Genomic DNA, 16,278 nt, shown 5'->3' on the forward strand with positions numbered 1-16,278 from the left:
ACTCAAATATTAATAAGAAAAATTTAGTAAAAATTTTACAAATAAAATACAACCAAGTTAAATGAGCCGGTGCCCAAGCGATGGGTAACCTAGAGGGAAGTTGCGGTTCTCGCAACTAGGAGCCCTAGACCCGGGGAAAAATTCATAAAATAATTTTTGGGACTCCAGAGAAGGGTCATTGAGGTTCCTATGGCATTAGAATGTTAAGAAAATATTTAGAAAAATTTTTTAATCGGTACAGACAATTTTGACCCGTTAAGCTAAACGGAGGGCATTTTAGTCATTTCGCCTTCAGAGGTGATTTTTGGCCGACTTGTCCAGTTAAGTAAATAATTATTATGGTCTGAAATATGAATAAATATTTCTAAAACTTAAATTGAAATTTGGTAGAAAAGAAAAGAAAGAAAAAGGAGCTAAATTGGGAATTATGATGTCATGCTTAGGTAATTAAAAAGGGATGGCCAATCAAATTAAAGGAAGACATTATAATACATCAATTGGGCAGAAAAAGAGACAATTCTAGAAAAATTCTACAGCTATTCATCTTCCCAAAGGAGACGTCCCACACTCCTCCCTTCCCTCCTCCATTTTCATGCTTGCAAAGCTTGAACTCCTTAGCCTTTTCTCAATAAAACCTTAGGTCCCTTCACAAAAATTGGTCGCCCAACCTTGTTAGAGTGTTTGGCAGCCTAGAAAAAGAAAGAAAGTGAAGTTTAAGCTTGGGAAAATTCTACCCTACAAGAGGTTAGTGCCTATTTATACATAAATCTTTCTTATTCCATGTTAGGGACTTGAATTGAGCATGAAAGTGTAACTTAAATAAAGTAAAACTTAGGTATATGCATCCCATGGAATTCGGCAGCCTAGTGAGGGTCATGATTTTGATTGTTTAGATGGACTTAAAGTATACTAGAGAGGGTGTTTAAAATATATATTTATGTGGATAATGAATTAGTTAGTTAACTAAGGTAACTAGTGTGAAATTGAAATGGGAATTAGGGTTTTGAGAGTGAAATTTGGACTTAGCTTATGAAATGATGAGTGAACATTCTAATGGTCAATTAGTGACCATTTGAGGTAAGTTGACCATAATTTGAAGTGAATTAGAGTATTACAAACTGAAATGGTATGCTGCCTAGTGAGGGCAGCAGTGGAGGTTGTGAGTCCAGCCTGTTTGGACTGCCATAACTCTGGCTGTGTAGGTTCAATTGGTGTTTGGCCAATTGGACATGAAACTAGACACATAATGGCACAATTTTGGTGAAGAAACCATGCCCAAAAGACCAAAGCAAGTGGACCAAAAACTAGCCCCAACCTGGATGTCCTGCAACCAGAATCTGCAGAATGACCAAATGAACAGTAATTGTCATTTGGCCATAACTCATTGTAGAATGGGCCAATTGACCTGTAATTTTTACAGCAACAAGTTAAGATATAGAAAAACAACTTTCATGGAGAAACCTACCCAAAATTATGAACCAAACCTATCCAACAAGGCAGTTGCAGTCACTATTCACTGCACTGTAGATATGGTCAATTCTGCAGTTTTTCAATCCGGCCAGCTGTGGTTTTTGGACCATAACTGGAGTTAGCAAACTCCAAATGGAGTGATTCAAAAAAATAAATTCAACTAGACAAAATAAGAAACAACTTTCATGTTTACCATTTCCTCAAATTCCCACTTTAATAGTCACAAATGGAACAGTAAAGTTGGGGTGCAAAAACTGAAAATTCTGCTCCCTTAGTTCTAAGCTTAAAAATGGTATTGGTGATTAATTCCAACAAGTTTTGAATGCAAAATGTGGTACATTGGGGGTGTTAAAACCAATGTACCTATTTTCTATCCAAAAGTCAACATTTTTGTTGACCAATGAGGTGAATAGTGACACCAAAACTTAAAATTCAAAAATTGAAGAATTCAAAAGTATCAAATGCCCTAGTATACCTAACAAGATTGGTTTGGATAGTTTGGCATGCCAATAGGGTTCAGTTAGCAGTACTGTACATGGCATTATGCCATTCTGTGATTTCATGGCTTTTAGCCATTCTGACCTTGTGTTGATATTTGGCCTTGTGCCTATTGTCATTACAGCTTATTAGCTGTTCTGTTGCACACCGGGAGATGCATACGTGACCGATGGTGTGACGGCCCAAGATACTAGATACCCAGCGCCAGTATACCCGTTTATCCAGTCCAGTCGTCCAGTATAGGTTACTTGGGCAACCAAAAGAATGAAAGTGGATAAAGTTAACGAAATAAATGATTATAACAAGTATAAAACCAGTAAAACATCGATACATTCAATACATATTTATTTTCTGCTATTTCCTTTTATTTTATTATTGCACCACTAAGCATTATTGCTTAGCGGCTTTTGCCACGCGTAGGTTCTGGAGATACTGATCGAGAGCCCAGTAGACCACAGACTAGGTGAGACCATCCTGCAGCTCTACATAGTGTCCGTGTCACCTCACCATCTTCAGTGCATTGGTAGGACACTACGGTTCATTTTGATATTTTGTAACTAATTTTTATTTTCTCATATGTAATTGAACTTATGAAATGTATTTTGATGTTCATGTATATAATGAGAATTGTGTTTGTGAATGGAAAAGTGAATGTTTATCTGTGATTTATACATGATTATCACATGAGATGAATGATTGAGAAATGAAATTGAAAAATGTTGAGATTTTGATATTGGAGTTTGAGATGATTGAATATGATTATTGGAAGTGTTTTTCACAGGTTCCGAAGAACTGTTTTCTCCATTTTTAGCCGGTACTTTGCCAGATTTTCTATAAAATTTTCGGAACCTCAAATAAATTATAATTTCAATAAATAACTTAAATAAATAATATTTCGCAAGTTATATTCAAAACTATGATAAAAATTAATTAAGGTAAAATAGAGTGTGCCGGTACACCGTGTGACATTGCTTACTTGGATGTAATGTACACGGGTAAGGGGTGTCACATTTAGTGGTATCAGAGCACGGTTTAGGCGTTTCTGGGCCTAGATTGAGTCCATACCATGCATTGCATTTGTAAGAGTCGAGGTGACACTAATGCAGATCTGTTTGTCTTTCTTATTTTGAATAGGATGTGGACCCTACATCTCAGAGGGCAGTCGAGGAGGAAGTGGAGAGTCATGCTCCACCTGCAGCAGTTGAGACTGGGGGTATGGGAGAACTGCTCGCTTGACTCAAGCGAGCTGCTCAGCCTCCACAGGCCATGTTCCAGCAAATGGCCGAATTCTTCAGACAAATAGCCGGGGTAATGCCAGCACCACCACCACCACCTCCACAACCAAAATCACACCTGGAAAAATAGAGAAAGTTTGGAGCAGTGGACTTCTTTGGCAAGAGAGAAGATGATTACATTGCGGTAGAGAATTGGTTGAACAGAACAGGCAGAGTTTTAAAACAACTCCACTGCACTCCAGAGAAAAACTTGGAAGCTGCCATATCCCTGTTACAAGATGATGCATATGAATGGTGGGATACAGTATCCAGTGAAGTGCAGCCAGAAGTTATAACTTGGGACTTCTTCCTCTCTGAATTTAAGAAGAAATATGTGGGTAGTGTATACCTGGAAGAGAGAAGAAGAGAGTTCATTAATCTGAGGCAGAGACAGTTGTCAGTTGCCGAGTATGAAAAGGAATTTGTCAGATTAAGCCGCTACGAAAGGGAGATAGTCCCTAATGAGGCTGAAAGGTGTAAGAGATTTGAAAAGGGACTAAATGACAACATAAAGATCATGATCACTGCCTTGGGAATTAGTGACTTCACTAAGTTAGTGGAAGCTGCAATAAAGGTTGAAAAAGTAAGAATCAGTGAGCAGACTAGAAGGAAAAGACAGCAGAAGAGGGGCCTGGGTCAGTCTAGTTCATTTCTGCACCAGGGAAGAAGTTCAAGGGTCCACCTGCATAGAGTTCAGGTCAGCCACAAGGTCAGGGTCAGTCTCAGGGACCCAGGCCACAGTTTACCCCTAGGAGAGGTCAGTCCACACCATCAGTGGGCAGCTCTCCAGGGATGGGGTTCAGGGGACCAGCCCCAGCATCTTCTGCGTGTCCACATTGTTTGAAATGGCATAAGGGAGAGTGTTGGAGAGTGACTGGTGCCTGCTTAAGGTGTGGGTCAACAGAGCATCAGTTGAAGAACTGTCCACGCAGAACTACTATAGCTGCTCCAACACAAGCGAGCACTGCTCTGCACCACAAAGGGGTAGGAAATCGCGCAAATCGACGCAGTGGGACCATCACGAGAGGCATCGAGCGGCAGAGGCTCGATAATGGACCACTGCGGAGCTTATGCTATTAGAGCTCAGGAGGAGCAAGATCCCCGGACGTCATCAGGGGTACGTTCTCCCTCTACAATACATCTGTGCATGCATTGGTGGATCCAGGATCCACTCATTCATACATCTGCATCAACCTACCCGTAGAAAGGGGGATATTAGTAGGGGAGAGTGACCAAGACATTCTGGTCACAAATCTATTGGGCCACAGTGTAGTGGTGAACAAAGTATACAAGGGTTGCTTGTTAAGGATTCAAGGGTATGAATTCTTGGCAGACCTAATTGAGTTGCCCTTCCATGAGTTTGACGTGATTTTGGGAATGGACTGGTTGTCACGTCATCAGGCAATAGTTGATTGAAAGTTAAAGAGAATTTCTTTGAAAACTTCTGAAGGTAATGAGATCATTGTTGTTAGTGAAAGGACAGATTTCCTGTCCAATGTTATCTCAGCCACAGTTGCAAGAAGAATGATGAGAAAAGGCTGTGAAGCCTACCTAGCACATGTGGTGGATACTAGGCAGGCTAAGCCAAACCTGAGTGACATACCCACAGTAAAAGACTTCCCAGATGTGTTTCCTGAAGAATTACCTGGTTTGCCACCAGAAAGGGAAGTTGAATTTGCTATTGAGACACTGCCGAGTACAGCACCCATTTCCATTGCTCCTTATAGGATGGCACCCACTGAATTGAGGGAGTTGAAAACTCAGTTGTAAGAGTTGCTTGATAAGGGGTTCATACGCCCCAGTGTGTCACCATGGGGAGCTCCAGTGCTGTTTGTGAAGATGAAGGATGGGACTTTGAGGCTTTGCATTGATTACCGGCAGTTGAATAAAGTGACTGTGAAGAATAAATATCCGTTGCCTAGAATTGATGATTTGTTTGATTAGTTGAAGGGAGCAGGAGTATTTTCCAAAATTGATCTCAGATCAGGGTATCATCAGTTGAGGGTGAAGGATGTAGATGTGCCAAAGACTGCATTCAGGACCCGGTATGGGCATTATGAGTTTCTGGTGATGTCCTTTGGCCTAACAAATGCACCAGCAGCATTTATGGACCTTATGAACCGTATCTTCCATCCATACCTAGATCGGTTCGTAGTGGTCTTTATTGATGATATTCTGGTGTATTCCAAGACCAGGGAAGAACATGATGAGCATTTGAGGATTATTTTGCAAACCCTGAGAGAAAAGAAGCTGTATGCTAAGTTGTCTAAGTGTGACTTCTAGTTGAATGAGATTGCATTCCTTGGACACATAGTGTCAGCTGATGGGATTAGGGTGGATCCCAAGAAAATAGAAGCAGTGATGGAATGGAAGCCTCCCAAAAATACAACTGAGGTCAGAAGCTTCTTGGGGCTAGCTGGGTACTACAGGAGATTTGTGAAGGGATTTTCCTTAATAGCTGCTCCAATGACCAAGTTGTTACACAAGAATGTCAGATTTGACTGGAATGACAAGTGTCAGACCAGTTTTGAGAAGTTGAAGGCTATGTTGACAGAGGCACCAGTGTTAACACAGCCAGTGTCAGGAAAGGACTTTGTGGTCTACAGTGATGCCTCTCATAATGGGTTAGGGTGTGTATTGATGCAAGAGGGGAAAGTGGTCGCTTATGCTTCCAGGCAGCTAAGGCCACATGAACAAAATTACCCTACCCATGATCTAGAGCTTGCAGCAATTATCTTCGCACTGAAGATATGGAGGCATTACTTGTATGGTGAAAAGTGCTACATTTACACAGACCACAAGAGTCTAAAATATTTGCCAACTCAGAAGGAGCTCAACCTTAGACAGAGGCGATGTATTGAGTTCCTGAAGGACTATGATTGTGTAATTGACTACCATCCTGGGAAGGCAAATGTAGTTGCTGATGCTTTGAGCAGAAAATCCATCACAGCTTTGAGGTCATTGAATGCCCGTCTATCTTTGGGTCGAGATGGAGCTATTTTGGCTGAGTTGCAAGTGAGACCAAACCTGCTACAGCAGATTTTAGATGTGCAAAAGGCAGATAAAAAGTTAATGGCTATTATGAGCGAAATCTTAGAGGGAAAAGCAACTGACTATGAGGTGAAAGCAGATGGGTGTCTGTACTACAAAGGAAGAGTATGTGTACCAGATGATGGGGAATTGAAGGCCAGTATTCTGAAAGAGGCACATACCAGTGTTTATGCTATGCACCCAGGAAGTACAAAAATGTATCATGATCTGAAACTTCAGTATTGGTGGCCTGGTATGAAGAAGGACATAGCTGACTATGTGACTAAATGCTTGACATGTCAGCAAGTCAAGGCAGAACATCAAGTTCCATCAGGTTTGCTACAGCCTATACGCATACCTGAATGGAAATGGGATTGGGTCACCATGGATTTTGTAAGTGGTCTACCTCTCACCCAGAAGAAACATGATGCAGTATGGGTGATAGTTGATAGATTGACAAAGTCAGCACACTTTCTGCCAGTTAGGACTAACTACTCACTGGAGAAGTTAGCAGAATTGTATATCAGTGAGATAGTTAGACTACATGGAATTCCACTTTCCATCATATATGATCGAGACCCAAGGTTTACATCGAGATTTTGGAAGAAGTTGCATGAGTCCTTGGGTACACAACTCCACTTCAGCACAGCTTTCCATCCTCAAGCGGATGGGCAATCAGAAAGAGTAATCCAGGTCCTTGAGGATATGCTGAGGGGTTGTGTCATTGAATTTGAGGGAAGTTGGGATAAATACCTCCCATTGTCAGAATTTGCATACAACAATAGCTACCAAGCTAGCATCCAAATGGCCCCATATGAGGCACTGTATGGGAGAAAATGTAGAACTCAGGTGTCTTTGGACTGAATTGGCGAAGACAAGCGGTGGGGCGGATCTGGTGAAACAGAGGAGAAAGTGAAACTAATCAAAGCCAATCTGAAGGTTGCCTCGATGCATGTAAATCTTATGCCAACCTGAAGAGAAAAGAAATAGAATATACGGTTGGCGACAAAGTGTTCCTCAAGGTGTCACCGTGGAAGAAGGTATTGAGGTTTGGAAGAAAAGGTAAGTTAAGCCCTAGGTTCATTGGCCCATATGAAGTCATTGAACGTGTGGGTCCAGTGGCCTATAGGCTAACTTTACCACCAGAGCTGGACAAGATCCACAATGTGTTCCACATGTCTATGCTAAGAAGATACCACTCAAATCCTTCACATGTCATCTCCATGGAAGAAATTGAAGTACAACCGGATTTGACATATGAAGAAGAACCCATACGGATTCTGGCTCGGGAAGTGAAAGAATTGAGGAATAAGCGGATTCCACTGGTGAAAGTGCTTTGGAGGCACCACAACACCGAGGAGGCAACTTGGGAAAGTGAAGAGACGATGAGGCAACAGTTCCCTCAACTGTTTGCATCAGGTAAAATTTCGAGGACGAAATTTAAAATAGAGGGGAAGAGTTGTAACACCCTCCCTGTAGCAACTCCGTACATTCTACTGTTCCGGTGACCGGTGTCGGTCCGGACAGCTAGAACGTTCGGAAAAATATTTAAACTAAAGTGAGGAACCATAATTAACTCAAATATTAATAAGAAAAATTTAGTAAAAATTTTACAAATAAAATACAACCAAGTAAAATGAGCCGGTGCCCAAGCGATGGGTAACCTAGAGGGAAGTTGCGGTTCTCGCAAGTAGGAGCCCTAGACCTGGGGAAAAATTCATAAAATAATTTTTGGGACTCCAGAGAAGGGTCATTGAGGTTCCTATGGCATTAGAATGCCAAGAAAACATTTAGAAAAATTTTTTAATCGGTACAGATAATTTTGACCCGTTAAGCTAAACGGAGGGCATTTTAGTCATTTCTCCTTCAGAGGTGATTTTTAGCCGACTTGTCCAGTTAAATAAATAATTACTATGGTCTAAAATATGAATAAATATTGCTAAAAATTAAATTGAAATTTGGTAGAAAAGAAAAGAAAGAAAAAGGAGCTAAATTGGGAATTATGATGTCATGCTTAGGTAATTAAAAAGGGATGGCCAATCAAATTAAAGGAAGACATTATAATACATCAATTGGGCAGAAAAAGAGACAATTCTAGAAAAATTCTGCAGCTATTCATCTTCCCAAAGGAGACGTCCCACACTCCTCCCTTCCCTCCTCCATTTTCATGCTTGCAAAGCTTGAACTCCTTAGCCTTTTCTCAATAAAACCTTAGGTCCCTTCACAAAAATTGGTCGCCCAACCTTGTTAGAGTGTTTGGCAGCCTAGAAAAAGAAAGAAAGTGAAGTTTAAGCTTGGGAAAATTCTGCCCTACAAGAGGTTAGTGCCTATTTATACATAAATCTTTCTTATTCCATGTTAGGGACTTGAATTGAGCATGAAAGTGTAACTTAAATAAAGTAAAACTTAGGTATATGCATCCCATGGAATTCGGCAGCCTAGTGAGGGTCATGATTTTGATTGTTTAGATGGACTTAAAGTAGACTAGAGAGGGTGTTTAAAGTATATATTTATGTGGATAATGAATTAGTTAGTTAACTAAGGTAACTAGTGTGAAATTGAAATGGGAATTAGGGTTTTGAGAGTGAAATTTGGACTTAGCTTATGAAATGATGAGTGAACATTCTAATGGTCAATTAGTGACCATTTGAGGTAAGTTGACCATAATTTGAAGTGAATTAGAGTATTACAAACTGAAATGGTATGCTGCCTAGTGAGGACAGCAGGGGAGGCTGTGAGTCCAGCCTGTTTGGACTGCCATAACTCTGGCTGTGTAGGTTCAATTGGTGTTTGGCTAATTGGACATGAAACTAGACACATAATGGCACAATTTTGGTGAAGAAACCATGCCCAAAAGACCAAAGCAAGTGGACCAAAAACTGGCCCCAACCTGGATGTCCTGCAACCAGAATCTGCAGAATGACCAAATGAACAGTAATTGTTCATTTGGCCATAACTCATTGTAGAATTGGCCAATTGACCTGAAATTTTTACAGCAATAAGTTAAGATATAGACAAACAACTTTCATGAAGAAACCTACCCCAAATTATGACCAGAACCTATCCAACAAGGCAGTTGCAGTCACTGTTCACTGCACTGTAGATATGGTCAATTCTGTAGTTTTTCAATCCGGCCAGCTGTGGTTTTTGGACCATAACTGGAGCTAAAAAACTCCAAATGGAGTGATTCAAAAAAATAAATTCAACAAGACAAAATAAGGAACAACTTTCATGTTTACCATTTCCTCAAATTCCCACTGTAACAGTCACAAATGGAACAGTAAAGATGGGGTACAAAAACTGAAAATTCTGCTCCCTTAGTTCTAAGCTTAAAAATGGTATTGGTGATTAATTCCAACAAGTTTTGAATGCAAAATGTGGTATATTGGGGGTGTTAAAACCAATGTACCTATTTTCTATCCAAAAGTCAACATTTTTGTTGACCAATGAGGTGAATAGTGACACGAAAACTTGAAATTCAAAAATTGAAGAATTCAAAAGTATCAAATGCCCTAGCATACCTAACAAGATTGGTTTGGATAGTTTGGCATGCCAATAGGGTTCAGTTAGCAGTACTGCACATGGCATTATGCCATTCTGTGATTTCATGGCTTTTAACCATTCTGACCTTGTGTTGATATTTGGCCTAGTGCCTATTGTCATTACAGCTTATTAGCTATTCTGTTGCACACCGGAAGATGCATACGTGACCGATGGTATGACGGCCCGAGGTACTAGATACCCAGCACCAGTATACCCGTTTATCCAGTCCAGTCGTCCAGTATAGGTTACTTGGGCAACCAAAAGAATGAAAGTGGATAAAGTTAACGAAATAAATGATTATAACAAGTATAAAACCAGTAAAACATCGATACATTCAATACATATTTATTTTCTGTTATTTCCTTTTATTTTATTATTGCACCACTAAGCATTTTTGCTTAGCGCGTTGCTTTTGCCACGCGTAGGTTCTGGAGATACTGATCAAGAGCCCAGTAGACCGCAGACTAGGTGAGACCATCCTGCAGCTCTGCATAGTGTCCGTGTCACCTCACCATCTTCAGTGCATTGGTAGGACACTAGGGTTTATTTTGATATTTTGTAACTAATTTTTATTTTCTCATATGTAATTGAACTTATGAAATGTATTTTGATGTTCATGTAAATAATGAGAATTGTGTTTGTGAATGGAAAAGTGAATGTTTATCTGTGATTTATACATGATTATCACATGAGATGAATGATTGAGAAATGAAATTGAAAATGTTGAGATTTTGATATTGGAGTTTGAGATGATTGAATATGATTATTAGAAGTGTTTTTCACAGGTTCCGAAGCACTGTTTTCTCCATTTTTAGCCGGTACTTTGCCGAATTTTCTATAAAATTTTCGGAACCTCAAATAAATTATAATTTCAATAAATAACTTAAATAAATAATATTTCGCAAGTTATATTCAAAACTATGATAAAAATTAATTAAGGTAAAATATAGTGTGCCGGTACACCGTGTGACATTGCTTACTCGGATATACTGTACACGGGTAAGGGGTGTCACATATAGAGACAAAAAGAAAAAAAAAATTTAAAAGTCAAAATTATCTTCTTCTCCTTTGAATAGTTAGCCTCACTCTCTCTCTCCCTTCCCTCACTTGCCTCCATTGTTAAGTGAATATTAAGCTTTGAAAACACTACTTTGATCCATAAATCCCACACAAAATTTGTAGAAAACTGGGAATCAACACTAAATTAGAAGATTAGGAAGTAAGAATTTAGGTGAAAGTTGAAGATTAAAAAGATTGAAAAGAGCACCATTAGAGGTAAGTCACATTCAAGCTTGAATTACCTTATAATTGTTGAAAGTGAGATTTATTATGAAGAATAGACATGGAAAATGAAAGAAATCATGCCTGTATAGGGGAAGGGAAAATTTTAGCCAACATGAAGGGAGTAGGGTTTTGATGAGTTTTGATGGAATTGAATTTGAATTCTAGCCTAATTGAAGTTCCATATATGATTGGTGTGTTAACATTGCTTGAAATTGCATGAGAATAAAAGTGGAGCCATTAAGGTTTATAGGAAATTAGGGCTTTTGTGGTATGTTATGCAATTGATGTTATAAGAGCTAATTTTAGTCATTTGGCATGCTTTGGTTGAGAATTGATGTTGAATTAATGAAAGGAATGAATGGACTGCTAGTGTGTTGAATTGCTGGAATCTGGACACTTGAGTCTAGTGTCCTTAACAGCCTATAAGTTGAGTTACACAACTCCAATTGGTGTGAAACCAATTGGAAATGAAACATAAGATATAGGACTAAATTTTTCATGGGGACACCATGCCTAGAAAATGGCCATAAGTTACCCTAAGTGAGCCTTGAATCCGGATTGCAATTCTGGACCTGACTAAAAATGACCAAATAAATAATACTTAGTAAATTAGGCATAACTCACTATAGAAAACTCCAAATTAGGTGATTCTTGAAGCAATGGAAACCTGAGACATAGGAGAATAATTATTGTGAAGACAATAGAGTCAAATTATGACCCTAATTTGATCAAATTGCTAGACAAATTTAGTCTAGCAAATTTGCCTTGATTCTGGACTAACCTAGAAATCCTGAACAATGAGCCATCTAACTAGTTTTAGCAAAATTGCCATAACTTGGGCTAGAAAAAGGCAAATTAGGTGATTCTAAAGCTGAAATTATCATAAGACATAGAACTAAAAATTTCATGCTTTAACTAGAACCCAATTCTTAGGGCAAGATAGAGGAATTGTTGGGATAAGTCAGGAATTATTAAGATATCCTAAATCTGGAATTTCTGCTCCTTAGCTAATTGGCCCTATGACCTCCCAATGGTTATCAGGCCATAACTTCCTCTAAACAACTCTAACTGAAGTGATTCAAAATGATTTGGAAACCTAAGACAAAGACCTAAAATATTGTTTGAGGGACCAGGGCCAAATTATGAGCTTAAGATGCCCGAATATAGAATGCAAAGTTGGGATACGAATCTAGAAAAAACTGGAATCTCAGGATATGGCATTTGGAATATTGTTTAGTAATTTGGCCATAACTTGAGATCCAGAACTCCAAATTCAGTGATTCAAATTGGAAAATAAAATTAAGACATAAAAGAACAATTTTCATGAGAACACTTCAACAAAATATGACTGAAACTAGGTTGAAATAGGATTGCAAAGTCAGGGTTCCAAACTATCTAGAACAAGAATTTATTAAAATTGCATAGCCAGGTTAGGAAATTCATTAGGCATTCATTGAATAACTTTTAGAGATTTGGGATGAGTATTAAGATATTTTAATTATGTGTTTCAGTAGAAAAGGAGACCTTGGGACATAAGGAAAAGTGAGTCAAGAAAAAGAAGATTCACATAAGGTTTGTGCACAACTAACCCTTTTTCTATGTTTTAAACTTTGAAATTGATTTGAATGAAGTTATATGAATGAATTATGATTTTCCCTTGCATTTGTGAACTTTTATTTTATAAAATGAATTTGTGAATGTGGAAAGATGGATGTTAGCTCTATTATATCATTATAGCAAGGGGGTGGGCAGGTTTTGAATGATTTTAGAAGTGCTTGAGAAATGGTGTGTTGCCAACCCTTTTGGATTTTATGATGATTTGAATGTGATTATTATTTTGCAAATATGATTATTGATTGAGAAACTTTTGAAAGTTGTTTTTAAACCACAGTTAGCATGACAGTCCCTTACTGTGTTCCTCCTCCTTTTATAGGGTTGAGTCCGATTATGTGATCCTCCCTCCTTGGTTTACCAGTTGAGGTTGAGTTCGGATGAGTACTCATATAGCTAGTTAGCCACCTCCCACATTAATTGTAACACCCCGATCCTCCAAGCTCTAAATAGTACTATTTTTGGTCTGTAACTAGTACTATTCAAAGACACCTTGAGAACCAAAAATAAAAGGAAAATTAATTGAGATAGACACAATAAAAATTCAAGCGAACCAAAGACCTAAGGATTTATCGGGTGTTATGAAAAAAGATGGATTACGACCCGATGAGGGGCATTTTGGTCAATTCACTTCAAGAGTTGATTTTTGACCAAAATGTCTATTAAATTAAATGAAAATAATATATTAAATTATAAAGAAATTTTGAGGAAAATTAAGAGTAAATGTGAAAAAAAAAACTTAAGTTTAATTACCCTTATGACAAAATTAAAATTTTAGGACCAATGGGCTTTGGACAACTCAATTAAAATTAATTAAATAAATCAAAATTGGGATAATTATATGAAGGAACAAACCCTATCTTCCTTCCCCCACTTTGTGCCACCCCACCTCTCTTCCTCTCTCTCTTTCTCTCTTCTTCTTCATTCTTCCATTTACAAACTTTCTCAACCTTTGATTCCCCAAACTTCTTCCATTAATATTCCACTAAATTAATAGAAAAACCTCTAATTAATCATCAAAGTGAAGATTGGGAGAAAGTAGAACAAGTAAGAGTGAACGAAATTCAAGTTTGGGGAAAAGCTTCCTTAAAGGTAAGTTATTTTTCTAGTTAAATTCATTGTGTATGTATGGGATTAAGGTTAATTATGAGAATTTAACTTAAGAAAAGCATGAGAATCATGCATGTATGAAGAGGTGTAATCTTTGGCCAACTTGGGGAGAGCTTAGGGTTTTATGTGTTCTAGCTAAATTAATGATGAATTCAAGTTTAATTGAAGTAGTATACATGTTTGGGGTAGTGAAATTTCAAAGGAATTTCATAAATTAGAAAATGGAAGATTAGGGTTCATGGGAAATTAGAGCTTTTATATGTTTCTATGCAGTTGATATTTATAAAACCTAATTATGGTTATTTGACAAATTTTAGTTGAAAAATTATGTTGAATTGATGAAGTGTACTTGATTAGTGAAGTAAATGTTATGGAATTGCATGAATTGTGAAGTTGGGAATTTAGGGGTTTGAGGAAAATTTGGGGAAGTGCTATGGATGTATTAATGTTAAATTATGGTCATTTGGGGTGAGTTAAATATGAATTGATGTCGGTTAGTGGAAGAAATTAAGGGAGGTGACAATTGAACCTTAGGGCAGAATTTTTGGACACTGAGTCCAGTGTGTTTGGTAGCTCATAAGTTAAGCTACACAACTCCAATTAGTGTGAAACTAATTGGAAATGAAACTTAAGACATAGGGCTAGAATTTTCATGGAAATACCTTGCCCAGAAAATGACCATAAGCTACCCTAAATGAGCCTTGAATCTGGAGGTGGAATTTTGGAATCTGCAGTGGTGCCACTGCTTTTCCCCAAACTTGAATTTCCTTCACTCTTGCTTGTTCTACTTTCTCCAAATCTTAACTTTGATGATTAATTAGGGGTTTTTCTAGTAATTTTGTGGAAGATTAATAGAAGAAGTGTGGGGAATCAAAGGTTGAGAAAGTTTGTAAATGTAAGAATGAAGAAGAAGAGAGAAAGAGAGAGAGGAAGAGAGGTGGGGCGGCACAAAATGGGGGGAGGAAGATAGGGTTTGTTCCTTTATATATTTATCTCAATTTTGATTTATTTAATTAATTTTAATTGAGTTGTCCAAAACCATTGGTCCTAAAATTTTAATTTTGTCATAAGGGTAATTAAACTTAAGTTTTTTTTTCTTCTTAACAATTACTCTTAATTTTCCTCAAAATTTCTTCATAATTCAATATATTATTCTCATTTAATTTAATTGACATTTTGGTCAAAAATCAACTCTTGAAGTGAATTGACAAAAATGCCCCTCATCGGGTCATAATCCTTCTTTTTCATAACACCTGATAAATTCTTAGGTCTTTGGTTCGCTTGAATTTTTATTGTTTCTATCTCAATTAATTTTCCATTTATTTTTGGTCCTCAAGGTGTCTTTGAATAGTACTAGGCACATACCAAAAATAGTACTATTCAGAGCTCGGAGGTTTGGGGTGTTACAATTCTCCCCTCCTTAAAAATAAAATTTTGTCCTCGAAATTTACTTAGTCTTAGTCTCTGAATAGTTGTGGGTGTTGTCTCCTCATGTCCTCCTCATGTTCCCATGTAGCCCTCTGGCCTGAATGATGGTTCCACAACACTTTTACTAGATGTATCTGCTTGTTCCTCAGCTGCTTCACCTCATATGCCAAGATCTTTATGGGCTCTTCAACATATGTCAGGTCTGGATTCACCTCAATCTCCTCTACTTGCAAAATGTGAGAGGGCTCTGATCTGTACCTCCACAACATGGAGACATGGTAGACATTGTGAATCTTTTCCTGCTAGTAGTATGCCCTAGAGCATATCATTTAGTATGTATCTTGTACATATTTTATTGATAAAAGGCAATTTCACTTTCTGTTTATATAATGTATTTATGTGTAATAGAAAAGGTCCATTAATATTTTGTTAGAAATCATATTCTTAAGTTGTTAAGAATATGAGTGACAGTATTTCTAGCACAAAGTATCATAAATTGGTTCATAATCAAGGATACTTCACAATAAGGGCATGACATATCCAGAAAAATTGTAATCATATTTGTTCCCAAGTTATTTATATGAGATGTAAATAAGATGGAATGGTGACTCTCATACCATATAACAAACATGATAGGCACTTATACATGATAAGTAGGCCGAACTAGTGACACTTATGACAAGCACATGGAGTTTACTCTTGTTAATGTATTGTCATAAATCATATCAGTGCATATAATTTTTAGACCTAAGATAGTACAATTATCTTGTATATAGGTAGTTTGAGTTTGATACTACTTTAATACTTGTACTGTGTATGGGTATATGGGCATGTGTTGGTTCCTACCAGTTATATATGGAGGTAGGTGTTGATAAAGATGGAATTTGTTATCCTAAGTAAATAGGGAAAAAATCCTATGTTCATTTAATTATTCTTGATGTTTCAAGTTCCTGGCCAGGACAGATAGATTTAATCAGAAAAGAGTTTCTGATGAGAAAATATTTTTAATTAAGAATTGGAATTAAAAGAG

This window comes from Hevea brasiliensis, chromosome 6, assembly GCF_030052815.1.
Source record: "Hevea brasiliensis isolate MT/VB/25A 57/8 chromosome 6, ASM3005281v1, whole genome shotgun sequence".
NCBI classification, from domain to species: domain Eukaryota; kingdom Viridiplantae; phylum Streptophyta; class Magnoliopsida; order Malpighiales; family Euphorbiaceae; genus Hevea; species Hevea brasiliensis.